General features: G+C 35.2%; 1 protein-coding gene across 3 annotated transcripts in view; it reads left to right on the forward strand.

The window, feature by feature from the left end:
• Window positions 1–27,763, forward strand: part of LOC135835691 (uncharacterized) — a 141,608-nt gene that overhangs the window by 38,420 nt on the left and 75,425 nt on the right. For 2 of the 3 annotated variants that reach the window (XM_065350077.1, XM_065350076.1), the window contains one exon: window positions 21,996–22,035. The exons of the other annotated variant lie outside the window; for it this stretch is intronic. The gene's annotated coding sequence lies outside the window, so the exon portion shown is untranslated. The remainder of the gene's footprint in view (window positions 1–21,995; window positions 22,036–27,763) is intronic. 3 annotated transcript variants of the gene reach the window in all.

Here is a 27,763-nt window from a genome sequence, read left to right on the forward strand (position 1 = left end):
TCTCACGTACCTTTTTAACGAACGTTGCAGTCGCCTAGTTGACTGATTGACACGATGTGGTCGCCTGGTTGACCAATTTTCGCCGTAGTCGCCTGGTTGACCAAATTTGACCGGAATTCTGGGGTTTGTAAGAACTCTGATAAGTAAAAAACTCTGGTTGGAATACGCGATTCTGCCTGTACTAGGTACAGTTTGCCTCTCTCGAGAGCAGTAATAGCGGTTAGGCTAGAGGTTAGGCTAGAGGTCGCGATACCTCGTGACTTTGCCCTAATTTTGTGACACAAAAAGTGCACTGAAAAGCCCTGGGTACAGTTTACCACGTTTAGGGCGCCAAATATGTGATAGCTGGGACACTCCTTGGTTTACAGAGGGAGAGCCCAGTGCTATTCAGCATATAGTTAAGCCCAGGGAACCCAAACTCTACTGATGACCTTACGAAAGTACATCGAACAGCAAAGGTGACGAAACACCGCATAAATGATCGTAGACCGCAAATGAAAGTGTTCAGCTTTATTGTATAAATCTCTGATATAAAACCGAATCGATATATTACAAAAAGACACACTAATCATTATAAAAAGACACTTGCAATGACGATTGCAAGTGGAAGCTCTGAAATGCATCCGTACCGGAACACCAGTGAAAAAATACTTAACGTTTGTAACGTCTCTAATGGCGGAGTGGCTATACTCGAACTAAACCGACAGAGTGCACTACTTAAGCAGTGCAGCCACTCCGCAGGAACACATCTTCCCTTTAGGTGGAAGCTGTGGGCGCATCCCCTACCGTCACATTGTACTTAGTGAAATAAGGAAAAGTCGTCAGCGACTACTCAAAATATTGTCTTGAAAAACTCCAGGCTTGCTTATATTTTTTTCCTCGTCATTTCACATCAATGCTCACGATTGACTGGCTTATTCAAGGATATAATCAAATATCCATAGGAGACCAAAATATGCAACAAAAAAAATTCGTTTTTTATTAATGATACCAGCTGCTTGTCGCGTCTTCATATCGCTTTTTCCAACTCCGATCTAGCTGTAAAAATAAAGTTATTTTATGTCAGAATGAAGCATTTCTACGAGCTGTGTTTTGCTTATCAAAAAAACATGAAAAATGAACTCGAAAAATATAAATTCTCGAAAAACGTTTCTATTGCTGATTTCTCAATTTCAACCAAAATTCAATAAGTGGGACACCAAAATGACCGGAATTTAGTTGCGGATCTCCTCCCGTTGACAGAATTTTGCTATCTCATTTAGCTCTCGCGAAATTCGCGAAAGAATCTTGAAAAATGAGATTTAAAAAATGCACAAAAAATCACGTTTTTTAAGCTACTTCTGCTCGTGGAAGGAAAACGCGAATACCAATCGTTTCGCTCTAACCGCCATTCGATTCCTCATAAAATTTACCTTCATAATCAACTCCCGAAAAAAATTTTAAAAAGCTATTGTGATAATTTGCGAGGTATTAGTAATTTATTTTTTCACAAAATCGCTCATGCAGCAAAAATCGCATATAAGGCGATCTTCAGAAAAAAGAAATTACTAATACATCGCAAATTATCGCAATAGCTTTTTGAAATTTTTTTTCAGGAGTTGATTCTGAAGGTAAATTTTATGAGGAATCGAATGGCGGTTAGAGCGAAACGATTGGTATTCGCGTTTTCCTTCCACGAGCAGAAGTAGCTTAAAAAACGTGATTTTTTGTGCATTTTTTAAATCTCATTTTTCAAGATTCTTTCGCGAATTTCGCGAGAGCTAAATGAGATAGCAAAATTCTGTCAACGGGAGGAGATCCGCAACTAAATTCCGGTCATTTTGGTGTCCCACTTATTGAATTTTGGTTGAAATTGAGAAATCAGCAATAGAAAAACGTGTTTTTTTTGACTTTTTTGAAACTCCAAATTCCAGTATGAATGATGGCGCATTTCGATAATACAGCTCCATTTTGAAAACCAATGGCCAATCAGCATCGGCTAAGGTCCATAGAAATCCATTTAATCGGAATCCACGTTTAATTACTCCCAGATTTAGAAATTTATAATTATTCATTACTAAAAAACAGATTTTTTCCAAATTGGTGAAATTTCATTTTACAACTAGAAATTTTTTTTATAAAGTAAATGAATGCTTCCAAACCAAAAAAAAGTGTTCCTTGTGGTCAATGATATGATATAAAAAATTCAAAATCAGTTTATTTCATTAAATAGTACGTATTTCCCCAAAAATCTGTTTATGTAGTAGCAAAAAATTGCTCTAGTCTAATAATTTTCACACCACTGTACTTACTAGGTAAGTCTAAGTAGCTTAGATATTACCATATTTTTCTATCGAAATTTCAAATAATTAAAACTCAACACAAAAGGGGACCTCACGAGTGTGCAGTATTAACCAATTCGATCCAATTTTTTTCAAAAGTATTCTTGGGGGTAGCCCACCACAAAATTAGTATAGCTGCAGTTCGTATTGTCCGATCACAAAATCTCAAAATTTTGATTTTTGGCTGGCCAATTCCGCCAATAAAATGAAAAAAGTTGCCTAAAACAGTCAAATAAGCAGTGATTCCCATACATCAAAAGTCAAAAAGTCATAGGATCCATGCAGTATTTTTGAGCCACAATTTTTGAAAAATCGCTGAAAAATGATCGCCCAACAAATCGTGTACCTATATGAATTTCAAAAAAACTGAAAATATTAAATTTTTTTACCTGTGATAATTGCATTTTTCCAAATTTAAAAAAAAACTTGATTTCGATAAAAATGAGTAGAAAAATTTGAAGTAGTAAATTTCTCTGAAATTGAAATATCTGATGTATTTTGAGTTGATATTGGTTCTATAAATGACTTTGGCTTTGTGGGTGATCCGGACGTCAGGCAAGAAGTTCCCAAAATAGCAGCTAGGAATCTTTTAGTTTTTGAAAAAAAACTTGCGAGAATCAACATTTCCCTAAAAAAAGAAATAGGTTTCAATCTTCTAATCTTCTTTTGACCCTTCTTCAGAGTTGAAAAAGACATTTTCTGACCTTTAGAGCAGCCTAAACTATCTCTCCAAAAAACCCAAGCGCAGAGCCTCGAGAACCAATGAAAAAATTGACAAATTTTTCTCTAAATTCGGATTGATAGAGTAGTAGGACAGTAGGACGTATTTTACGATTGCAAGAAAAAAAAATCCGGCCAAATGTTACAAATTTGGGCTAGAAAAATCACGAAAAAAACAGTTTTTCGCAATTTTGAAAGTCTTCCGGGGCACTTTCAGTTGCTAAAGTGCATTTTTCGATTTTTGGAGAATTTTTGAAAATCAAATTCGGGCTCAAAATGGAAAAAAACAAAATTTTAATGAATCGACGTGGAAAGCTGAAATTTGGCAAGTGTTGCTTACTATCGACCCTTCAAATCGATTGGAAATGATTTCGAACTGTTTTGATCAAGTCAGAAGCCTCCAGCAGATTTTTCGAAAATTGAGAATTTCCACAACATTTTACCTAATGAAGTTGAAAAGCAAACATTTACTTGATCGTACTCTAATTTCAGATTGCTGAGTTGATTGGAGGTGGTCTAAGACCATGAAGTTTCCAGCCATATTTTGAAATTTCTATATTTCCAAACAGAACCATAAAAGATTGCCTATCTTTGAAATTGAAGGAGCCAGGCATGGGTAATTCTCAAAAAAAGTTTAAAAATCGTATAATGGGTGGTTTACTTGAATACTATTGACAATTGAAATTTTTTTCAGTGGTATTGTGTAGATACTAACTCAGGGGTCACGTGCATATAGTTTAACGTCCCCCAACCCCCCCTCTACTATGGGTCAAGTCCCCCCAAACTTTGAAAACTCCATCGTCGTGGCCTATAATGACTTAAATTTTTCAACTTCATCTTCAAAAATGAATTAAGTACACAATCACTTTTTCTGAAAAAAAAAAATGGTATACATATTATTATATGATATGAGAGTAAATGACAGAACTGATATACATTTTTGAAATGATACTTAATACCCTGAAACCGAGGTCATAAAGTGATGTAATCAGTTTTTTGTCCATCGCCGTGGCCAATTTTTGTTTATTTTTTCCTGGCTCTCCTATTCAACTTTTTTTGCGGTGAAATGGCTACACTGCATTGTTTCAGTGATAGCAGTGCTGTGCCCATTTCACTACCATCAAGGAAATACAGTCACCCCTTCTCCGAATGGTAATCTGTGAAAATTGTACAGATTACCATTTTTCAGATCCATCGCCGTGGCTTATCATTCTCACGTTTAAAAGAGACATTTTTTTTCTTGAAAAAAAGAAAATATTCAAATGGTAAGTACATATTTGATGACCACAACTTTGAAAATTGAAAAATTATTGATTCTATTACCAGTAAAACAAATTTTAGTTCTTTTTTTCTTACGTCGTGGATAGAACAGTTCGGTATTTCGTCGTGGCTATCGTGATTTTTTGTCCACGGCGAAGGAAAATACCTACCCTATTGTGTTCGAATACTCCCCTTAAAAGGTACCTGGTACCTACTTGATGACCTTTTTGTGAGTTAAAGCTACCAATAACTGCTCCAATTATACCTATACCTACCCAAAAGTAGTGAACAGCCTTTTTCCCAACATGTGACACCGATTTTTTTGAAGCCCCTGCCCCCGCCCCTATTGAGGATGACTTGGGCCTGAAGTCATTTTAGGGGTCCTGGGTATGCCTACAATCAAGTCCCTTTTGAAAAAAATCAAAAAAATGTTTTCATTTTTAAAAAATTTTAGTACTGAAATTTAAACTTTTTTTGAGAATTACCCGCATTCAATTTTAAAGATAGCTAATATTCTTCAAAAATTTGGTTTTTTCAAAAATTCAGAAAAGTTTTCAAAAAAACGATTTAAAAAAAAAATTTACACACCCTATGAAACGAAGTGTATTGGTGATAAGTAGGCACTGCCACAAGTTCCTCAAACAAAATTTAGAGATATTTTGGTGAAAAATGAACCACACCAAAATTAAAAAGATATTTTGGTGAAAATTAAAATCCCCCCTCACCCCATCCTCGACATAAGCTGCTGGATAAACTCGATTGTTAAGTACTCGTTAGTGATCCACTTTACCTACTACGAGTAATTACACTCCATTTTTCAAAAATCGGATTCTGTCAGTTTGAAACCGTGTACTTACTTATTTCTCCAGCAATTTCATAATTGAAAGTTTGAAAAGTATAAACTGTTCTGAACCGGTTGAAACCAATTTCGTAGAATAGATTTGTAATCGGCCAAATCGGTCACTAACATGCACTGCATGAATCATCTTATAATTAGGGTACCTACCTATAAAATAAATTTCAGCATTTCAATTTTATTATTAGGTAGGTACAACTTTTTGGAGATCGTCAATTTTCCAAAAATTTTTGGAGGGGTCAGAACTGCTCAAAACGGGTTGAAACCATTTTCAATCGATTTGAAAGGTCGAAAATACTCGTGGGATACTATTACCACAAATATAGACTACCAAATTTCAATTTAAAATTTTGATTTTTTTGCATTTTGAGCCCGAATTTGATTTTCAAAAATTCACTAGAAATAGGAAAATGCTATTTGGCAACTGAAATTTCGGCTGTTGATGTATTTTTGTAACTTACCATGTTGTACCTATGCTGTTTTGATTCGGAGCTGCCCGATACCACAAATTTTTCGCCAGTTGGGACACTTACCTCTCTCGCTAGACTGTTGTAATTCTGATTTGTACGTGGAAACTTTTAGTAATTTGCAAAATTTTATATAGGTGGCAGAATTGTGAGCAAAGGAAGGGCGTGTTTCGAATTTTTTTGGAACCCTTATCCTCCTGCCTCACCCTTCTTAAACCTTCAAAATTTCGATTCAAGGATATTTGGGTAATTCTAAACAATTCTCAGCATAAATACCTAGGTACTCTGGTTTCAACAGTGTGATGAATTTTCACGCGATTTCATCAGAAAAGCGCCATAAACACCGCCGTATTCTGCACCGATTGTCGTTGCACGATGATGAAAATTCTGCAGGACCTAGTAGATACCACCTAGTTCATTTTTTCTTCAAAATTTTCAAAATTTCTACACCTAGGTAGTTGTATGATACATACGATGGACATTGAAAGTTTTCAACTTGAAATCATTCAAAAATTACCTTCGATATTCTGACCACATTTCACAAACCTATCCCCGCAGCAATCACTTCCTCTTGAAAGGATCGAGAAAACATGTAAACGGCGACACTTTCAGCCGCAGCATCTTCATTATACAATATAGATCTAAATACCCGAGGATCGTCTTTTCTTCGATCAACTCTTTATCTTCTTTTCAAACGATAAGTATCAACTATTCAGCCTTTCAAAACAAAACTACCAACTTACTCGAGTATAAGAAAAATAGTAGGCTATTCAACAAGTAGCCCAGCACTTATGTTCTCGTGAACAGGAACACTAATCCGGCGCTTGAGTCCATGGACCATGTGCCAAAAAGAAACGATCAATGATTCGACACGGTTTGAAAATCTTAGATACCATTGTATAGATACGTGGTATGTACAGATGTATCGTATAGATCTGTAGGATGGTATACCTTAAGTATCTGGTTTATTAACACTAAGCCGACTGTGTGGATATTTTCATCAAGCAGCAAGGACGAATGAAAAGACGAATGTTTTCACAATATGCTCTTGTATGTAGCTATAGACCTACGTTGAGATGGTCGAATATAATATAGATCGCGTACTTCCGTTTTGGCTCAGGCATTCCGCGCTTAGTGAGTCATGAAAGAATTAGGTATGACGACTTTGTTTATATAAAGCGGTTCGCCGCCTGAATGCAAAAAGAAAAGTTCACCGTGCAATTTTATTTCCCTATCTACCTCAACGTAGTTCTAATTAGACGTCTGCGAGTCGGAAATTGTTGACAACAATATCATCGCGGCACACATCACGTAACAATGAAAAAGTTCGCGCTCTCTGTACAATTGTATAGGTACAAGCAAAGAGTCGATTTACATTCGTAACGATCGCAGCATCGTGTGTAAGGTACTTGTAAAGACCACCCGCACAAGACTCGATTTTTTAACTCATTGCCATCATCGCGGCTGTGTGTGTAGGTAAACGCTTTTCCTAGAATTTGTCCGACGAATCAACGCTGGATACAGTTATTTTATAAAAATTTCAAGGCGACTTTCATTCTTTCACTTCAAAAATATATATTCTTCGAAATCGCGTCCAATGCGGCGCGAATATATTAACTAACTATAGGTAAAAAAAAATAATAATAAATAAATAAACAGGTTACGGTCATCTAGACTCAATTATACGACGTTTACGAAGCGCTATGTAATTTGTCTTTGCGCGTTTACATTTAAATTATTACCAATGAGCGATGTAATTTGGATGGAAAAATGGTTGCATGCGTATCGACATTTTTCTGCATTTCCGATTGCGATTTGCGGACGACGACAAAGCAACGCTTTAGTCCTAGCACAGAAAATTGTTCTCATGTCAGGTGTACACTTATAGACTTGTGTAGTACAATGTCGTCGTATTCGCTTTTATTTTTGCATCGGTTATAAATCATTCTGCATGATTGATGTGGGTACGAGGTCGATGGCTCACAGAGTTCAAGTCCAAGTACCTTCTAAAATTGACCATTAATGTTTAGGTCATGCTCTGCGATCTGCTTTGGCTTCTATTTAAGATACCTTATGTAGTTTAAAAATAGATCCGAATCTGTTATCCGAATACGTACCATTGTTATCTAATAACAGCACGTAAAATGCCTACATATGCCGTACACGATTACTTTTCCACATATCGAGTATCATTTTCCCCCCTTGGTCGAGTTCTCTCAGTTTAGGTACCTATAAGGTCCAGGGGTTAGTGGAGAATAACAACTGATCCTACGCGTTGCGAAATATCTACCAAGTTAGACTATTTTCCAGCAAGCGCCTTTGTACGTAATCCTAGATGATATCTACGTATACGTACGTACTTTGGGTCAGTAAACTCTTCTGTTTGGTAAATTTCCATAAGAATCGTAGCTTCTGCTCGTTTAAAGCGAAGATGTTCTATCTTTAGAAAGAATTATACTAAAACGAGCTCATTTAGCCGGCAGCATTGTGTGAGCCCCCGCAGATGTACATTTGGTGGGTAATTTTTCATGACAAAATGGTCCCGAAATTGATAAGAAAATTATACACATAAGACATGTTTTACAAATGTTGTCACAGCGTAGTCTAGCTGACGCACTCGAGTGCCGAATTTTTCTGTTGAAGGAACATGTGTGTTCAACGCCTGTATTATTGCAGATACACATAGAATTCCAGCAGTGAAATATCGTTTACTAACAAAAATACTACCTACGAGTACCTCTCCCAATCGACACAACAATTTTTGAGCTGGACAAAAAGAAATCGAAAGTAGATTCGAAAATACATCACCAGCAAAAATGTTAGATTCTGGAATTCATTTTCGATTTTCAGCGAATTTTTGAAAACTCAAATTTGGCTCATTCAAAATGACACAAAAAACTGAAATTTGGTTGGTAGTGTTTGTACCTTATTTTCTACCTCCCAATGTCGATTAGTGATGGTTTTGAATCGTTTTAGGGCCTTCAGTCTCCAGCCTCCAGCGGATGTTCGAATGCTCCAGTTTTCAAAAAAAAAATGCTAGGTCATTCCACGTCAATTCAACCCAGAAGTGGTAAGGTGGGTCGGCGATTTTTTTTGAAATTTTTCCTGTGGAAAGACCTGAAGAGATGACCAATGGCGCAAATCGCAGCCCTCTGGTCCTTTTTTAAAGGCTGTTGGGGGGGGGGAGTGTATCAAAGCTTTCAGTGAACTTGAAATATCATCCATTTCAGCAGTGAATTACTCGATAACCGCGATATCTACCAAAATGGAACTTTTTTTAATATGTAGTTAGGGGTTTTGAAAAGCTTTTTGGTGATATAAAAATTAGTGGTGCCACTTTTTTTTGTACAAAAAATTAGCGTAAAAAGTGTCGAAATGTATAGTTTTCATATCGTTCCGACTCTCAAAAATTCTGAAAAAAATATATTATGGACAACTTTTCATGCTGAACAACATAGGGGTGCCCATAAGTCACCTGGCAACCTCAAAAACGTTCTCCCTTCACGTTACTCTATACTGCCTAGTAACACAACCAGCTGGGCATAAGTTAGCATGTCAGCAGACCTACAGACAGCAGTTTACCACGTTTTTTGTGCTTGTTGTTGCGTTTTTTTGCTAAAAGAGGAGACATTTGAGTTTTGAGGAAACATTTTGAGTTACGTACGGTTTCATTAAAATTGATCTGGAGCAAAAAGGAAGCGTCCTAAAAAAAATTCATGTAAACAAAGTTGTAGAGAATTAAATTTCCAATCGATATAATGTCCTTAGTTTCTTTCTAGAAAGCTTAGTTTTCGAGTTTTACTCAAAAAACTGAAATTTTAGGAAATGTGCAAATTCCATTTTACTGAAGTGTTCCATTTTTACCTGAGGACCACGTGATGCTCGCTCGTATTGTTAAATCCATCGAAAAACGTTGTTTAAAGTGTATTGAGGTCAACGGTGGCCATTTCGAGCACTTACTCCAAGAATTTTCGCGTTATAATCGAATAAAAGTTGATAAAAGTTGAATTTTGCAAATTTGCCAGCGAAAAAATCCGATTTTTTTATTTAAAACATGAAAAAAAATGTTGATAGGTCAAGTTGACCCATTTGACACATATTTTTACGTATCTGTTGAAAAAGTTTAAAAAAAACCCTTTCACTTGATGAAATAAACTCATCACAAAAAAAATCAAAATTCGAAAAAATTCAATTTTCAATTCCAAACATCAAAAAAAGTTTAAATTCTTCCATTGTCTCATTTTGACCTCTTTCTGGCGTATTTCATGAAAAAGTTGATAAAAATTACATTCATAGCAAAAAAATTGAAATTCGTTTATTTTTTCAATTCACTCAGAATTGTCATTTTTTTGTGATGAGTTCATTTCATCGAATGAAATGGTTTTTAACTTTCAGCTTTGACACCCTCTAGCAGTCTTTGAAAAAAGGCTATTAGAGGGCTGCGATTTGCGCCATTGGTCATCCCTTCAAAAGGTCTTTCCACAGGAAAAATTTCAAAAAAATCGCAAACCACCGCCCTCTTACCACTTCTTGGTCGAATTGACGTGGAATAGATCCTGCTGTAAGATTGGGTGAAAATTAAGCTCATAAACTATCTATAAACTTTGCGAACCGTTTTGATTGATTTAGGCACATACTTATTTTCAATATCTTTTTGAGCCGGTTCAAATCCAAACAATTTTCCGATGATTTAGATACCCAATTTACGCGAAAGATTAAAAAATAGGGTTCAAAGCAAATTTCTATTTTTTTTACACATTTTCATGTTTCTTTTTGTTTTATTATTTTTTGTTTTTAAAAATATGTACTCCTATCCACGTCTTCCCTGGAGACATTTTTCAATTTGAACCGGCACTAACTAATTTTGAAAATATGCGCCTAAATCGGTCGAAAGGATCACAAAAGTGGAAGTTTATGGGTGCTGCTGAATTTCATTATTACGTTAGGTAGGTACCTATCTAGTAGCGTTTTTCCAAAAACTGGATAATCTGAAAATTCGCAAGACTCTCCAGAATGGTTCGAAACCATCACCAATCGACTCCAGATGTCATAATAGGGTATAGATCAAATCTCAGCTTTTTATGACAATTTGATAAAATTTTAATTTTTTTTACAAATAATTTAAAAATGGATTCCAGAGATTGAAATTTTGCTAGTGATAAATTTGAGAAAAATTTTTTGGGAACTTTCTCGATTCCTCTTTGTTTGGTTTGAAAATTGCTGTGCCGGTTGGGATAACTTACTTCCCTTAATAACTTTTGGGGATGATGTGAATAAGTATAGAAAAACGAAACTGCAAAATTAGGACCACTCTAGATCATTCATTAGGCAGGTACTTCGAAAAACGTCGCTTCTGGTCACATTTATAGGTATATAACTACTCTCTAAATTTGAAACAGTCAATTTCACTGCTTAGCAGTCACGACATTTTGCCTTTTTAAAGCAGTAGTTTTTTTTTACTGCAAAACAGTGAAAAATTACTGAATTGGTCAGTAAAAAATCATTTTCACTGACCAATTCAGTAATTTTTCACTGTTTTGCAGTAAAAAAAAACTACTGCTTTAAAAAGACAAAATGTCGTGACTGCTAAGCAGTGAAATTGACTGTTTCAAATTTAGAGAGTATCATCATTGATCAGCAAAAAAATATGCAGTTTTTTGGGGGCCCTTTATTAAAAATATGGTCTAGTCCCTCCAATTTTCTTTCACTTCTGATTCTTACTAAATTTGGGTAACTGTTCTTGAACTATTTTTTTCAGTGAAAATATTCAGCTTCCACTATTGACTAATCTTATGCTGAAACTGCGAGTTAGAAGTGATGAATGAGCTTCTGATTGAAGCCCTCTTGTTCTTAAATTAGGTATATTTTTCAGATTTTCTGTATTTTATTTGGAAAAATGTGACCCTGAAAATATGTACTTACGTATCTACCTACCTACATTTTTTCACTTGGAGCAAAAATTGGCCTGAAAACGCGATGGTTTCTGAAAGTGGCTAAAATGGAAGGTTTGCAAAGTTACAGCTGCCAATTCACGGTTTTTGAAATTTTATTTATTTATTTTTTTGAAAAATGTGAGGACAAAAAAGTATTGACGCTAGACAGCGCAGATAATTATTTAATATTTATCCATAAGTCCGCAGATTGACTATGAAAATGACGTATGCAAGGTCATCAAAGTGGATGCGAAGAGCAAATTCCTTCCTCGGATAGCAAAATTTCAGCGAGAAAAATGAGGTTCTCGAGTCGAGAAATTACAATTTTTGTTTCGTGGAAGTTGACAAATGGGAAAAATTGTACAGAACTGAAAAAATTCCAATGTTGAATATTTTGGATTTTTTAGTATTCCCCCACCCCCGTGGTCACCGGAAATTCTTCTTCAAAGGGTATTCCTGGATAAGATAGGTGAAATGCCCCTGTCCTCGGATTTTCGATTTTTTGATTGAAAATTGTTGGGTACCTCTAAAAAAAATTGTAGACCCAAATATTTGTCCACCATCCTACCCCCTTGTCCACAATGACGAAAAAACGCTTTTTTCGGGGAAAAAATCGCACTTCAACGAGTTTAGGATAAAAATTTTGATTTTACCCAAATTCGAAATTTTTCGGCCCCCGAGTGGCAGATATTGACAAAAAAAAATTGAAACCGCCATACCTCCGAACCTATAATTCTTGTGCACAAAATTTTTTTCTTCTGAAGATACTTATGTTCAGGTAAGTACTATTTTTGGAAATTTTTTCTCCAGGTGGGCCATCTTTAAAAACTCAAAAAAGCTCTTCAAGATGTGGTTTTTGTGTCATAATAGCACCGCCAATTTCAAAAATACTCGTAGTGAAGTTCTGAAGATTTGCGCGTGAACCTTGAAAAACTGTAGAAGATGCAACAATTTCTCTAAAAGCTCATTTTGGGCCCATGGGCACCTCCCCACCCAATTTTGGGTCTGAAAAATGTTGGCAATATGGGTGTCGTTTTCATATAAATTGAGCCCATTGAACACGAATATGAAGTTGGATTTACAGTTGGACCCTTCCAAGGGCCCCATTTGGGAGGTACAGTGCCCAAAAATTGAGTTTTTCGCAAAAAATGGTTTATTTTAGTGCTCGAGTACATAATAAACAAAAAAGAAATTATTCTGCATGTATCAAAATATGACACAGGTACGTAGAAACTAGTTGTTTAAGAATAAGGGTTCTTTAAATGGTCAAAAAAATTATTCCCCTGGAGGGAAGCTGAACAAGTCATCATCACTGCTTTCTTGATCTCTAAAAAATAGGTAATAAATCACTTCAAAAGCTCACTCAACAATACTACAGTGATATCCTCTAGCTCAAGATGTTGTAACAAAAATCGGAGGACAGGGGCATTTCACCTATCTTATACGGGAATACCCTTTTTACTCAACTTGGTTCGTTGATTCCTACTCTCTTTAACCGTAACAAGAGGATATACCTAACTTATTTTGTTTTGGTAAAAATGGCAGTCAACTCTTCGATGAGGATTCACAGCACCTTTGGATGCGTACGTATTTTGGCCTCGTACTTTTTACATATTTGCAATTTTTTATGAAATTGAGGCTAGCTAAACGTGATGTAGATTTGATAGGAGGGCTTCAAAGAAAAAAGTTGGGATATATTTGTGTGAAAAGATCAAAACGGAACCTTCAAAGTGAAAGCTTAAGATCGAATCTACTCAAATCTGACACGCTTTTTCTGCCAAAAGAGATGAATCTAAAAGCTCATTTCAAAAGTCTTAAGCATTATACGATCGTATCCTACTCGTATATTTTCATCCAGACTTACTTACACTTTGAACAGTTATCTGCAGACTTTCACGCGCGGCACGCCGATAGCACGTGCTCGTCAGTGTACCTACGAGTACATCTAGTAAAATCACATCTCTATTTATAGTGCAGGCGCTACCTTACATGCCGTATGCACTTTGAGCTCCCCGCGATCTGATGGCTGATTATTGTAGAGGACATCTCCCTTGATTTAAAAAGTGATGTTGTCGCTCCCCCACGTGGTCCACATTTTTGCTAGGGGGCCAAAACCCCCTCATTTTTCAGTTTTTTGCCATTTTCTCAAAAATGGCTGCATTTAGAGATAAAACACCTCAGAGAAAAAATGTAGAGCATCGAATTTCCTACCAATAATGTTCCATGCATCTTTTCCGTATGTCTGATAGTTTTCGAGATATTGTTGATTGAAGTTACGCGGCGAGTGCATACACGTGTACATGTATTAGGTATGGTTACGTATATCCGTAGTACAGCAAAGTGGCAATTCGATATCAAACAAATTTACAGTACAAGTTTTATTTTAGTTTCATTTCTTACAAGAAAGCCCACTGTAATCATATTGGGAATTCTTCACAATCCACCCCCGTCCGTCCCCCTGAAGCCACTACTTTTAAGAATTCAGCTCTTGAAATCAAGTTTTTCGCTTTCAGTGCATCGGAATCGTTACCTTAATAAAAGTTCATCTACTTATATGAAAAATTCCTACAAATAGCTGTTTACAATTTTTTCGTATGTCCCATAGGAAGGCAGTGGTGGGGACTGGGAAGGGGGGATCTCACGAATGGTGTTTCCTATGTATATATTTGGTGCGCCAAGACCCTTACAAGGTTATAAGTCTCAAAGCTTACGTGCTGATGTATTCATGTTTGCACCTGGTGACCAAAGAGTCCTCTCAGGGGTCCCATACCTCTCCCCTACAATCTTCTGTTCGAGTACAAAAATGAAAAAGATCAATATTTTTCTCCTTTATCTTGTAAAATAAAAATAGAATCAATGTTGTCCAGGGAGGCTGTGAGAAAAGTTTTAAAATTTGGAGCTCTTTAACAAAAATCTTGGAAGAAGTTTCGTACAAAATATTATCACACGAACAGATCAAAAATCAAAATTCAATGTCATTTCACAGCATTGATCTTTTGCATTTTTCAAAATAGAACAGAAGAACTTTTCATTTTCTTTCCACAACACATCTCAAAAATCTCAATGATTCGTTGAAACATATTTCTCTAGCTATCAATCAATCAATCAATCAATCAATCAATCAATCAATCAATGCTATAGAAATTCATTAAAAATGAATGAAACTGATTTTAAGGGGTATTTTATTTTGTAAAAATTCCAAAAGAAAGGAATTAAAAATTGAGAATTTTGGAATAAAATCGCAAATGGGGGTTGAGGTACCAGCCCCTGAGAGGACTCTTTGGTCACCAGGTGCAAACATGAATACATCAGCACGTAAGCTTTGAGACTTATAACCTTGTAAGGGTCTTGGCGCACCAAATATATACATAGGTAGGTACATGTACCTATTCAAACACCATTCGTGAGATCCCCCCTTCCCAGTCCCCACCACTGCCTTCCTATGGGACATACGAAAAAATTGTAAACAGCTATTTGTAGGAATTTTTCATATAAGTAGATGAACTTTTATTAAGGTAACGATTCCGATGCACTGAAAGCGAAAAACTTGATTTCAAGAGCTGAATTCTTAAAAGTAGTGGCTTCAGGGGGACGGACGGGGGTGGATTGTGAAGAATTCCCAATATGATTACAGTGGGCTTTCTTGTAAGAAATGAAACTAAAATAAAACTTGTACTGCAAATTTGTTTGATATCGAATTGCCACTTTGCTGTACTACGGATATACGTAACCATACCTAATACATGTACACGTGTATGCACTCGCCGCGTAACTTCAATCAACAATATCTCGAAAACTATCAGACATACGGAAAAGATGCATGGAACATTATTGGTAGGAAATTCGATGCTCTACATTTTTTCTCTGAGGTGTTTTATCTCTAAATGCAGCCATTTTTGAGAAAATGGCAAAAAACTGAAAAATGAGGGGGTTTTGGCCCCCTAGCAAAAATGTGGACCACGTGGGGGAGCGACAACATCACTTTTTAAATCAAGGGAGATGTCCTCTACAATAATCAGCCATCAGATCGCGGGGAGCTCAAAGTGCATACGGCATGTAAGGTAGCGCCTCGTCTATTAGCAATTCGCACTCGACTGTTTAAGAATGACCGGCAACTAATCGGTAGGTGGGCCGAATACGATCGCATAGGTATACGATATTCGAGCGCATAAACTCGAAAGAAATGTCTTTTACAACGTTGTTCTCGAACTCGTCTGTGGAATAATTTATTTAAACTTTAAAAGAATCTCGAGCCCGACACAAGCAACGGTTCTACACAAAGCCGAAGTGAAGTGGACGTAACAGGATATCCGAGTATTACATCAGTATGCCTAATAATAAGGTGGCTAACTCTTTATCGCGAACCGCCTAGCCTTAGCGCTCACGTGCGGGCATTCGCGTTTTACCTACTACGCTCGGCATGAATGAAAAGGTAGTTCACACGCGTTATAACGCTGTAAATTAGGAGACAAATACGCCTTGCGGCTCATTCATTCCCAGACTACACACATCCTAGGCATATACAGTCTGCTGCGTATACACTTATACGTTATGTTATCCCTATAAACTCATTTTTCGGTTCTTTTTTTAATATCTCCCTCGCTGACGCTCTCTCTTCTAGAAAAATTATCGGTTCGCTTCTACTGCGGTTTCATCATTCGACTATAATACCTAATTAACTTCGACTTTTCAACCTCTTTAAAACTTGATCGTCATCGGTACTCTTTAATTACTTTGTGTGGAGAAAATATCTCATACCTACCCCCGAGTGCACGGGTACGGCGCGGCGTGGGTCGGGTAGGCTTAGAAAAAGGATACCCAGGCTCGAGTATTCTATATGATTGTATGTATAAGGCGAATAGCGCACTGCACAAGATCCCACTCTCTGCAGTAGTCCGAGACCATAGAATACCCCAAACAATAAAAATTTTGCTCGTGTAAAGCCTGAAAATACAATTTCTCCGATAATACCAATTTATTGGATGCAATATTTAAGATTTTTACGCGTTTACAAAATAAAATCATCACCGAAACGTAATCTTCTTATCAGAATTTCTTTTCTCCTTTGGGAGACATCGTAAAATAGACATAATAAAACGTTATTTTCTTTCAGCCTTCATGTCGTCCCGTATCTCTGTGCCTTGCTTTTTCGCTCCAGCCTACATCCCAAACCACAACATCCATCTATTGCGCATTTTCCGACAAACTTTTCCAAGCCAGAACATTCGAACTTGGTACACGTTGTTCAAGATTTTTTTCTCCGATGTCGTATCGTATTATGAATGAATACCTACTAAAACTCCTTTAGTAGCGTTTGGATTTGCGTTTGATTCGCCGAATTTTTTGGCGAAATATTTGGCTATTGCTGTAGATGTGATTTTAAAAATAAGTGGTGTGCATTTTTTTGGTCATGTTTGAGATCATGTGTAGGGGTGCATGTTTCATTATTAGAGACCGGGTTTTTATGAAATTGCATAGTCTTATCCTGCAAATTTGCATATTTTGGTCATAAATGCATAAAACGTCATATTTTCAACATTTTTAGCGCATACTCGTATATTTCCGCATTTTTAAGCAATTTATTTATTCGGTTTTCAGCATTTTTTCAAGCAAGATTTTCGAAAATTTTATAGTTTTTTTCCTTCAAGAAAGCACCATTATGGAAAAATGCCAAAACATATTCAGAAAAAAAATTCTCGAAAAATTAATTTTTTTTTTGGTAAGTTGGCCTTAAGCATTTTTACGTCATATTTCAGCCACAATGAATGCATGTTTTATGTGAATATTTTCAAGTTTTTCGTGCATAAAAATCCGTTCTCTAGGTATTCATCATGTTTTGCTCATACCTCAACTTTTTTGGAATTTTAATGGAACTTACTGTTGGCAAAAAATTATGGCCAAATGACTTCAATAAGGCGTAGGAAAAATTTCAATTTTTTGGTCAACGTTTGCTCCACCCCCCTCCCCCACCCCCGTTATCGCTTGAGCTCAAACTTTCGATAAACATTTTATGTGTTGGTAGTCTATTGATGTCCATTATCTTTCACTTACACAAATGTTAATCAGTGTTCAATTCTGATTTTACCATCTCAAGGAGATGATTAAAAAGTTAGGTATCACATTTTCAAGGACAACCTACAGATTTTGAAAACTCTTGCATTTGGCGAAAATGAACTTTGAACTTTTCCAGTGGCCTAAAAATGATTATAATTATGCAAGTACTTACTTACTTAAAATATTAGGAAACTACCGGAGCTGGAGACAAATGAGACAATTTGTGTTGAAAATTGAAAAAATTAAATTTTTTTTTGATTTTTAAAAATGACAAGGGAAGAATTTTGAGGTGTCTCACTCCGATCTGAACGGGACCGCGGTTTTTGGAAAGAGCATAGTCTAAAACCGCCAAAACCAAATTTTCAGCTGCCCAAATTCATTTTTCGATTTTTGGCGAATTTTTGAAAATTCAAAATTGACTGTTTTTGGTGATTTATGCTTTTTTTAAAACAATACATACGTACTTGATCAATAAAAATGGTCAAAATAAGTCCCAAAACTAATATTGATTACTCAAATACAAATTTCACAATTTCCAGCCATTCTGGAGCCTCCAGCGCGATTTTCAATTTCTCCAGAATTTTGTGTATTATACTCGACTTGTTTAACGAGTTTATCTACATTTGAGCCGATTCTGGGAGTGACACCTCAAGAGTGGTTTTTTGACCAGCTTTTTTCAAAATTAAAAAATCCAATAACAAATCAAAAGTTTCCATTTGTGTGGATATTTTTGAAATTCACGCGAATCGCTGTATTTCTTCAAGAAGTAACCCCCGGAGCGCAAATTCTACCATTTCCAGCCGTTTTGGAACGAGAGTGACACCTCAAAAAACCACTCTTGAGGTGTCACTCTCAAAATCGGCTCAAATGTGGATAAACTCGTTAAACAGGTCGAGTGTAATATACAACTCGATTTTTAGCTGCCCAACTTCATATTCACGCCTTCTGGAGCAAATTCAAAATTCTGGAGAAATTGAAAATCGCGCTGGAGGTTCCAGAATGGCAGGAAATTGTGAACTTGGGATTTGGGGGGTTAGTTTTGAACAAAATACAGCGATTCGCGTGAATTTCGAAAATATCCACACAAACGGGAAACTTTTGATTTTTTGGATGTTTTAATTTTGAAAAAACTGGTCAAAAAGCCACTTTTGAGGTGCTACTATCAAAATCGGCTCAAATGTACATAAACTCGTTAAACAGATCGAGTATAATACACAACTCGGTTTTTAGCTGACCAACTGCATATTCACGCCTTCTGGAACAAATTCAAAATTCTGGAGAAATTGAAAAATCGCGCTGGAGGCTCCAGAATGGCTAGAAATGGTGAAATTTGGATTTGAGTAATCAATATTAGTTTTGGGACTTATTTTGACCATTTTTATTGATCAAGTACGTAACTTTTTTTAAAAAATCATAAATCGCCAAAAACAGTCAATTCAGCTCAATTGAAATGGACGGGTTGTAAACGTTCTCTCGTTTGCAGTTTCAAATTTTGGTAGGTACATATCTGAAATTTTTAATTATTAAAATCAATCTTTCAAAAATTTTTAATAAATCAAAATTTTACCAAGGCATGATAATTATTAGAAATCCTTGTGATTCTATTGATTGAAGGCCGAAAACATTCGGAATTTTTAGTTTAAAAAAATAATAAAAACAACTTGGAAAAGAAATAATTTTAAAAAAAATAAAAAAGAATTCTTCCGTTCAACTTTAGAATGAAAACTTGAATTTTATGTACCACACTCCTTCTGTTCTGAGAGAGTGAAAATCCTCGTTTACCACTCACAATCAGTATTTTTTGGTCCCAGGTTATATTATCTTCTTTCTCTCCGTTTTTTTTTTTTTGGAAACTGATGCCAATTACCAGATCGTAAAAATTTTATGAAAAATTGGCAAATTTTTAGGAAATTTTCTAATTGAGAAAATATTATGATCGCAATAGTTTCGCAGATAAGTAATTGTGTTGTTCACTGAAGAACCGGGTAATTCTTTAAAATTTACACACCTATCTTGAAATTTGAGTGTTCCTGGTCACGTACCGAGGCTACAAGGTGACACATTAGGATGACGGATTTTTTTTTCCTAATAACCAATTCGCAGAAAATTAACTAAAAAATTTACAAATTTTTACAAGAATAGGTAGGTAGTAATGTTTGTTTTGGAAATTTTTTCATTGAATAATTTAATCTGTTCATACTCAGTACTCACAATCTGCTTGTCTTGTTTTTTTTTTTTTTTTTTTTTTTGTGGAAGAAAATTGATTTTTGGGTTAAAATTTTACAGACGTTGAATAGTGCAGTAACGCGGTAAATAGACAATTTTTTGAGACAAACTCTTCAATTTTTTCCAAAGTGAAAGGAGAATTCTAGACTCCTTCTCATCATGTTCAATTCACCTTGCCTCTTCTCCAAAAAAATCAGGGGTTTTAAAAAGTAGGTACATAATCAAATCATTAGGTAAGTAACAAAAAAAAATTGGATCAGGTTAAATTGGGAACACGTGCAGATATCACTTATTTTGAATTTCTCATCAAAGAGACTGTCCCTAAACCACCTAAAAATAATTCAGAATCAACTTTTTTCAAGAGGAAATCTAAGTGAGAGGCGTTTTGCGATATGGGTCCTTGTGGTGATTCGATGTTTTTTTTTTTATTGGCGATTCCGACTTACTTTTTCATGAGAAATCGAATGGTGCAATCAGATTTCGCCTATCTCATCAACTTCTTGTTTTAAAAATTACTTGAACATGAATACTCAAAAACTCACATTTTTGGGAAATCGAAAAACAAAGTTTTTCGTTTGTTTTTGATTTAAAAAAGAGAAAAAAAAAGGTCGATGGAAAAATTATTTTATTGTTGTTACCTACGTAAAATTTCATGGCGAATCCGAATTTCTCGGTATTTTTTTGCGGGGTAGTCTGTAACGTTGTGTAAATTCGGCTGTTCACCACAAGGTCCCTTTTCTAAATCACGGATATCAGGCGATGATGAACGAATTTCGTCAAAATTTCCCATCCAACCTATGCGCAAGACAACACTGCACCCGAAAATCAAAAAAAAAAAAAAAATCGAAAAAATCGAAGCAATTTGATGTTTTCTCTCTCCTGGAAAAATCGAAATATCACCACAAGGGCCCTTATCGCAAAACCCCTCTCAAGTACAGTTTTTTCTCAAATTTTTTCCATTCAAAGCGTGGTTTGAGTTGTTTTTCTTCCTCCTCCTTCAATGATTGATATATATAATTGGTGAACAGTTGTACTGAAATGTAGGTACCCTACAATAGATATCAGGAGTATTTTCAGCATCGTTTGTCTCCTACGTATATTTTGCAATAAATTCCTGCAGCTGAAAAATTTTGAAATTTGAAAAAATTGAGAAAAAAACCAATGAAAAATGATTTTGATATACTGAAAATACCTACCATTTATTTATTTTTTTTACATTTCAGACTTATTTTGAGTAAAGTATAAAAAATACTTTTCTCGTAGGAACCCTTTTTCTGAAAAATCCGTAATCTTCCCTGAGGTTTAGAAAATTGAAAAAAAAAGCTCTCGCCTAATTTATTGTATAGGAGTCTATTCGTGAGCGATTTTACCCCTCTCATCGTTGTATTCCCACGATGTCAACTTTTTGTCATACAGGTATCTCATCCACTTCATTTAGCATAAGTCAAATCATTTATTTAAAAAATGAAAGAAATGAGAAAATAATGCTATTTATAATGATCCTGTATAAATATTTCGTCGATACCTACAACGAAGATCTCATTTAGAGTATATTTTGGTCACATTTAAGTCCACTATGAGGGTCATGTCAACACAAGCCATTAACTGCGACATCTCGTACGTACAAAGCTAATGGGCAACCTACCTTGACGTTGAATGTTGGTAGGTACTAGGTATAGATATTTTCACAAGATTTTGTAAATTGGCACCGAAAAACCTCGTCAATTACGCGCGATTTCCCAAGCTTAACCAACACTCGAAACAATACAATGTGTTTCTTATATTAGACAAATCACAACAAAGAGAGTACCTTATAAAGTAAACTATAGTGGCCAACAAAATGCTGTATCTGCTGTTTAAGAATAAATTCCTCTCGCAGACAGACCAATACGACTTACGAGTATATACTATATGATGCAGGGTTAGCCATGCAGCTTTTGAGGTCTTCTACCTGACCTCTTCTCAAAAAAAGACCTCACTTACTATATGAAAAAAAACGTCGAAAACCTCACAAGCAGCCGTTGACAAGTACATTTATCTTATCGCGTGAAACAGATCTTTAAAGAACCAAAATAAAAATACTCGTGTGTAATTTTTCAACGCGGCAAATACACATAATTTTGTAAACTAATTTACAAAATGTTTGATCTTGTTACAGGTCTGTTAAGAAGCAAGAAGCGACGTTTACCGGATCGTCGGTAAGTGATGATTATTTTTTATTCTATCGGCACCTAGCTAGGTTTAAATGTACAGGCAAGTTGGGATCTTTAAATCACGCACAGGCTCACCACCAAAGTCTATGGGTACCTATAATTTCAAATTGGAATCCGTTTTCTCGTTTAAAATTAGCTCGTTTGTTTTGTTGATGCCAGTTTAAAAGACAATTCCAGTTACACGGTTGATTCATAAGGAACGGTGCGTAGCTCTGTTAAAGGTACTTAATTGATAGCTTATTCTATGGGCGGTAGATTGACGATAACAAGGTGAATAAATGATCGAGAAGCAACACGTAATGCGGAGCCGAACGTTATTAAGAAAATAACCTCGAAAATATTCACATTTAAATATACGAACATTCTTTAAGGGCAGCATTCTGTAAAATATTTAAACCAAGATGTTCGTTGGCGGTTTTTTGTCATGAAGACATTTGGTCTTAAATTAAGTTCTCTTGTCTTCTTTTATTTTTTCTACTCTCTTTCTCGCTATCGTTGCCGAAAAGTTAATTTGCAGGTATCCCCTCGTAAATGTCAGAAAAAAATATATGTGTCGAAACAAGTTTAAAAACGTTTCAAAACCAAACCCATTAAATGCTCGTTAATTTCATTATTGTCATTCTTCATTTTCGCATATTGCACCAACCGTGTGTAATATGGGAAATACGAGTACATTCGAGTAATATACGAATGCCCTGTAAGACAATAAACTACTTACCTATTTGGTAGCTCTACCTACCTACATTGTAGGTCTAGAAGTACCTAACTAAATACTTGTACTCTCAGTAAAATTTTCAACCCCCAACAAAATCAAATTAGGTACTCAAAAAAATATCGTATTGATAAATTTCCCAAAGAGCGATGGTAACTCCTTTTTGAATTTTTCATCCGAATAGTGCGAAATAACCCATAGATATTAAATAATTTAACACATGACGCGTTTCACTCCTCCCATTTATCAGTCAATCAAAATACGTTACCTGGTAATTAGTGATAGATTATGTAGTTGTATTTGACCACAGGGGCTCATTAATAATATACAAAGCGTTAAATTTTTTGAATAATTATTCTACGCATCATTCGCTTATATGGATGAAATAAAAAAAATTATGCTTAATACTTATATACGCTAGCTCGCGAATGGTAGGTAGGTAGGTAGGTAATATCAATTATTTTAATACATGATCGTTTCAAATTAACATTTTTTTCGAGTTCAGCGTGTTCAAAAAAAATGGATCAAATTTCAGGTTTATTTATCTGACGAGATTTAAAAAAATTGTTTCATTCAAAGTTGCTAACGTAAAACCAGAAATTTGGCAACATTGCTAGGACGTATAGTTTGGTGAATGATCAATGAATGAATTGAATATTTATCGTGCGTATCGAAAATCTGCTCATAGTCGCGAACAAGATTTGTATGTATTTTGTGGGTACATGATTCTAATCGTAAGAAAGAAAAAATTCGTAAATTCGTGATTTTAACAAAAAAATTCTTCAATGAGTTTAGTTCAACTGAAAAAGAAATTCCTTCAACTCACATCTTTCGGATTTCGACAAAAACTAGCCAAAAAGTTGACCTTTTTTTACAGTTTTTATTCGAAGAAAATTATTTAGATTGAAATTGAAATCGAAAAAAAATGGAATTCTCGGTAATTTTTACAGAAGAGAGTGCAGACATTTTTTGCTAATTTTTATAAAAACTTATTTTTGTTGCAATTTTGACAAACTGTCTGGAAATTTTGCTCAAAGAAAAGTTTTTTCTGCAGGTTTGAAAAAAGACAAGACTTTTAGCAGTTTTGATTTAAAAAAAAAAAAAAACAAAAACAAAAAAGACAGTTTTTTGGTAATTTTGATTGTACTTGAGATTTTTTTAGTTTTTAGGTACCAAAAAAGTACCTCTAATTTTTTGCAATTTTTATAAAAAATTATTTGTTTTTACAATTATGACAAAAAAAGCAAAACTGTCTGAAAATTTTGTCCAAAAAAAAGTGTTTTCTGCAATTTTGAAAGGAAAACCAATGCTTTTAATTTTGATGAAAAACAGGCTTTTTTGACAATTTTTTGAAAACATGGACTTTTTTCAGTTTTTACAAAAGGTAAAACTTTTTGCACTTGTTGAGAAAAACGTATTCCTAAAAATTGTTTGCCAATTTTGATGAAAAACTGATTTTTTTGCAATTTAAAAAAAAACGAGATTGTCTAAAGTTTTTGACTAAAAAAAGTTTCTTTAGTAATTTTGGGGGAAAACGAGTCTTTTTGGTGATCAAAAGTAAGGGCATGTACTAACTATTTTTACTTGATTAATTTCAAAGGTCAGATCGACAATAAGCTGCGCACCAAATTGCAAATTATTCTTCAATTTGATCGAATTCAATTTTTTTCATGGAAAAGAGTATATACTTACCATTTTCTAATTGAAGGATGATGGAAGTTTGAAAGTTCTGAAAAATTTCTGACTTTATTTAGTCTCATACGAGTAGTTTATTTATCACCATTGAGAAGAGAAAAAGACCCATCCAAAGCCTTACAAGATAGGCACCTGATGTAGAGGAAATTTTTTCATAGATTCATAGTAAACCTAAAATTGAATCTAAAACTGCAATCCCTCAAAATTATTGTTGAATTCTCCCACTCAAAAAATAACTTTCTTCAACGTAATTTTTCTTCGTTTTTTTTTTCCAAGTCGTCATTTCTTCAAACTTTCCTGCGAAAATTGTGATTTAGCCAATCTTGTGACAAGTCAAATTTTCCATCTCATTGCGAGCTACTGCACATTCCATTAGATCAAGTCATTTAAATTACTCATCGAATCCAAGTCTTCAATTAGGTTGATGCTGTTAAGTGTCCATATACGAGTACCTACACCTAGTTGTATCAGTGATGTCTTCGACAAACGACCATATACATCTGAAGCTGGACATTGTCCTTACTTATACATTCATAAAAAAATGACATCACTCTAGAAATATTGCCGAATACACGTAAAATAATTCGACTTGTGATGACTTTCTTTCAGATTTCAGGTAAAATTTATGCTGATTTTACCCCCTTTCTCTTGAACCATAGATACCTATAGAATGCTACCAAAAATGTATAAGTAATAGTCTGGTAATATAGGCACAGGTAGGTACATCGACTGTTTATTATAGTAAGCGTGTGAACAGCGGTTGTTACGTTGAGAAATAATATCTCTTTCGAGGCTTTCTTCACATGAAGGCCCTTTTTGTTATAATTTCCGCGAATAAGCCTATTACAAAAGCTTTCGGGGCCGATTTTAATTTCGACGTTATAATTCTACACTATACTATGTGTATTTGAAATACAAATACTGAACTTGCACCGCTAAAAACCTTGTCTTCTATACCTATATAAAATTACACCCGAGTACAGAAAAGGTAAAAGTACGTAGGTATCTATAATATAAAGTACCTATACCTACGTTTGCGACGAATGGAAATTTCACGAGATGAAATTCGTTTGTAAAATTAAATATTCGGTAGCTGTGCATGTTATCATTTTTTTTCTCCCAACCGATTCGAAAATGATAATAAAATGAAATTAAATGAGAAAACGTAAAAGCTCGGATGAACTTGTTCTTTTTGATTGTTTTAAAAACAAAGGCAACGAGACTTCAGTTATTGTTTTTCAATTTCTTAGACGACACTGCTGTTACACTATATAAGCTTGAAAGATTTACTCGGAGAATAACTTTTTTTTAGTAAGTATTCTTATCGCAAAATTTTTGCCGTTAGAAAACGCCCGACGTGGAATTTTGTCGGAGAATTTGTACTTGTCGTAGTTGAATACTTTTGTTATAATTTTTCAAGCACACAAAGCGCCAAAAAGCCAGCTTACGTTTACATTATTGACGCATCATTTGCGAGATTGTGTTTCGTTTTAATTTAAAAGCAAATCAAGGCAATTGTACCGAGTTCTACGAATCATTTGGCAAAGTGCTTATTTCGTAGCAACAGCTGAAAACTCCATTAAGGTATAGGTACCTATACCTATGTTGACGTCTGGTTTAAGAGAATAAAAAATTATACGAAAAAATTTACATAAACGTAAGCAAATTCGTGTACGTAGTGTGTTTTTTTCTCCCTTAATAGCGTGAATGTGTGTGTAAAATTTCATCCTCGGGTATCATTTAGTCGACCTTGAGTGAATTACTGCTGGACTAGATTTTTCAAAAAAATTTGTTTTATGTGATGGGTGTTTTTTCTGCGTTTGGTTGATTGGCTTACTTGGACACGAATTCTAATTTCATTGGTGGATATAGGTAGCTTAGATTAAAATTTTCATAAATTGAGGATATTTTGATTTTTAGCCAAATTTTTGTAAAAAATTATGGCTATTGCGGTAGGCCCAACTTTGGATAAAAAAGTCGGGGATCAAAAATTTTGATAGTTCTCGACGTTTTGAGCTCAAACTAGACGATTCCCGGCGTGTCAGTTTTTATAGGTTTTTAAGTTTCAGTACACGATGGTGATTTTTACATTTTATGACCTGGAACCTGTTCTAATTAATCAAATGAAGTCAAACTTGGGAAATGGGGTTCTTTTAGGAGCTGGCGTTGACCCCTACAGTAGGAAGGGTCAAAGTTGAAAATTACAGAAAGGTCAATTTTTTGGAGGAGCATAATATGACCCCAAATAAACAAAAAGGGTCCAAAATCATACCATTGGTCAGTACTTTTACTGTGATCAACATATCCAAATTTCAACTTCCTAGGTTAACCCCGCCCTATTCAAGGTGGAAAACCCACATTTTACCTCTATTTTTGACCCCTTCACCCCTCAAATTGATCTAGAGGATCCAAATTTTCAGCATACAATGGCAGGGTGTCCCATAAGTACTTATTGTAGGTTTCAATCTTCCAACCTTATTTGACCTCTCTTTAGGATCAAAAAAGTGGATTTTCGGTCTATTTTTACGTGTTTTTTGACATTTAGGAAAGCCTACAGCCTCTCCAAATTGACCTTGAGGGTTCAAATTTTCACAGTATAATAAGAGGATGTACCCGAAGTGCCTTTTGCATGTTTCAACCTTTCAACCCTATTTGACCCTTTTCAGGGTCGAAAAAATCTTGTTACCATTTTTTTTTTGGTGGGGGAAGAAGCGAGTTGGGCGAAGCCCGAGGGGGTGGGGGGACAAACAGCTGTAGCACAGGAGTGCAGCGAGGGTGAGAGTAGTTCAAGAGCCCTCAAAGTTTCTGGAGCAAAAATTTGGCTCTTACGTAGCGGCAGACTGCTACGACTTTTTTCAATATTGTATCCCATTGTATCAATCTTAATCAATTCCACAGGTTTATGCAACAATACTGTTTACAATTTAACGAGATGATTTTGATGAAATTTCTTTTCGAGTTGTTCAGGAGAAAAACGATGAAGACATTTCATCTAATAAGATTTTCACATAACAATTTTTTCCCCTTCGATTTTTCCCTAATAAAGTCGAGAAATTCAAAAAAAATCTGCTGAAAAGAAGTTTTGTGAGAAAATATTGCGAGACAGGGAACATGCGACTGAAATTAATCTTGAATTCCTGCATAATGGTCGAGGAGAAACATACGAGCCGAGCTTATAAATAAGCAGAAATCATACAAAAAGAGGCTAATTAATGCATCTCAATCTAAAACGGCAATAAATCGCAGAATCAATCAACACGCGTGATTTTAGTTTGACAATAAGAATACAAAATACCCGCTTTGGCC

Source organism: Planococcus citri, chromosome 2, assembly GCF_950023065.1.
Source record: "Planococcus citri chromosome 2, ihPlaCitr1.1, whole genome shotgun sequence".
Lineage (NCBI taxonomy): Eukaryota > Metazoa > Arthropoda > Insecta > Hemiptera > Pseudococcidae > Planococcus > Planococcus citri.